Source organism: Macrobrachium nipponense, chromosome 43, assembly GCF_015104395.2.
Source record: "Macrobrachium nipponense isolate FS-2020 chromosome 43, ASM1510439v2, whole genome shotgun sequence".
Lineage (NCBI taxonomy): Eukaryota > Metazoa > Arthropoda > Malacostraca > Decapoda > Palaemonidae > Macrobrachium > Macrobrachium nipponense.
In genome coordinates this window covers 5025830-5028329 of record NC_061104.1, presented here as the reverse complement: position 1 = coordinate 5028329, position 2500 = coordinate 5025830, and the positions used below count along the sequence as shown (strand labels likewise).

At 33.8% G+C, this 2500-nt stretch overlaps 1 pseudogene; it reads right to left on the bottom strand.

Annotated features, from left to right (window-relative positions):
• Nucleotides 1-240, bottom strand: part of LOC135214007 (irregular chiasm C-roughest protein-like) — a 270534-nt pseudogene extending 270294 nt beyond the window's left edge.
• Nucleotides 241-2500: the final 2260 nt, after the last annotated feature.

Genomic DNA, 2500 nt, shown 5'->3' with positions numbered 1-2500 from the left:
TTTTCAATGATGCTTTATGTCATTAGTGATATTTCATAAATCTTGTTAATTTCCTGGTATTTCACAACATACTTCCCACAGCCGTCGAACAATTACACGCCGATATATCCAGTTATTAAAGAACGGGAGAGAGAAAGAGTGTGAGAGTGAGTGAGAGAGGAGAGCAAGCAAGCGAGCGAGCGCGCTGTGCGAGCGGTACGCGGGACGACGCGAATGATACACACCCTTTCACATTGACGGCCGAAGCCACACTGATTCCCCATCGCCTGGTCGCCATCACCCCCAGCCAACGGTCACCACTCACCACCGCCACTACGATGTGTGTCCCTCTCTCTCTCTCTCTCTTCCGTCCAGCTGTTTGCACTCTCTCTCTCTCTCTCTCTCTCTCTCTCTCTCTCTATATTTACCTATTGCCCTGGGACACTACTGTATGTAAGAAATAAACGCAGACTCATTTAAAATATATATATTTTTTTTTTAACGACGAAATCGCGCAACGCAACTCGATCTTCATACTTTCATTGTTATGGTAAACGAGATCATCCGTCGCTCTTCTTCTTCACATCGTCTTGGTGAAGGAAGGAAGGAACTCGTTTTCCACATTCATTTATTATTATTCCCTTCACTGGAAACTTAGCAAAGCTGAATATATACAGGGACATTATCAAACGATATTTTTCTATTTCATTACACACGGGGCATTTGCGAAACGCTTGGATGGATATTAAGCAAATGAGCTGGAAAAGTGCGCACGTTTTTTTTTTTTTTTAAGATTTTTTGCTTAATATTCACTTGAACCATAGACATAAAATCCTGCCATTTTTAAGGTCTGACGTGAAAGGTCAAACATGGCATTTGTTTTACCGGATTTTTTTATACGAATAAAGCTCATTTTCATCCGGTCATTTTGTTGTTGTCTTTTAAGTTAATGAAATTCTCTTTCGATAATGTTACTTAACGACTGTTTTCCATTGTGACATGATCATTTGGTTAATATCATGTATTTGATTGTCTTTCAAACGCTAGATATATATACGTCTAATATACATTATTCTTCAGATATTTTCTTTTTTAACTTATTTTATATAGCTCCACTCCCAGTCGAAACCCCTTTCGGTCAAAGATTTGGCTTCGTCAGATCAGGTCAAATCAGGTCAGGTCAGGTCAGGTCAACCCTTCATAACTCATTTTTTTTTCATTTTATTTTTAAAACTATATCTTTATTATACTCCACTCCAAGTCGAAACCTCTTCAAGTTAAATATTAGCCCTGGATATGTCAGAGGGCGGGTCAGGTCAGGTCAGATCAACACTTCGTCTCATTTTTTTCTATTTTATTATTTTTTTTTTTTTTATTAAAGTATACTCTCGATGGAAATCCTTTTGAGTCAAAAATTTGATCTGTCCAGATCAAGTCAGATCAGGGCAACCATTCTTCTGTCAATTTTTTTTTTCTTTTTTTATTAGCTAACTTCCCTGCAAATCGAAATCTGTTCCAGTCAGAGGTCAGGTCAGGTCAACCCTTTGATTCTCATTATGCTCTAATTCATTTTTTTAATTAAACCACTTCCAATCGTCTCATTGAATATTTTTTTTATTTTTCATTTATATTTATTAAACCACTTTCAATTAACTCGTAGATATTTTTTTCATTTTCATTTTTTTTATTCTTTTTAATTTCATTTTTTTATTGAACCACTTTCAATTTACTCATTAATTTTTATTTTCATTTCTCAATCTTTTCTTATTAAGTTACTTTCAATAGTCTCATTATTTCTCTTTTATTTTTTATCAATCACTTTCAATTGTCTCATTGATTTTTTCCATTTTTCATTAAACCCCTTTCCATTATCTCATTAATATTTTTTTTACTTTTTCAATTTTTCATTAGACCACTTTCAATTATCTCATTGTTTTTTTTTTAGTTTTTTTAACCACTTTCAATTATCTCGTTTTTTTACGTTTTAAATTTTCTTAGTAAACCATTTTCAATTATCTCATTGTTTTTTTATTTTTTCAATTTTTTAAAATTAAATCATTTTCATTATCTCATTTTTTACTCTCAAATTTATTAATTACAACACTTTTTTTTACTTTTCCTATTTTTCATTAAACCATTTTCAATTATCTCATCTTTTTTACTTATTCATGTTTTTATTAAACCACTTTCAATTGCCTCATTCCATTTTTTTCTATTTTCAATTTTTTTCTTCTTTTTTTTTTTTAACTTTCCTTTCAATTTCACCCTAATGAGAAGATCATCGAAGCTCACATCTGCCGTTTGAAAGGAGCTCCAGTTTCTTTCCCGTTCAGGCTCACTAATATGTAGTTATTATAATGACTGCGGTCATCTGAATTCGTCTTGCGTGTAACTTATTCTACGCCCTGACCGCGGGACGCACCTGCCTGCCTGCGATGAAAAAGTCAGTGGATTTGAGGAGAGAGAGAGATTCTCTCTCTCTCTCTCTCTCTCTCTCTCTCTCTCTCTCTCTCTCATATTT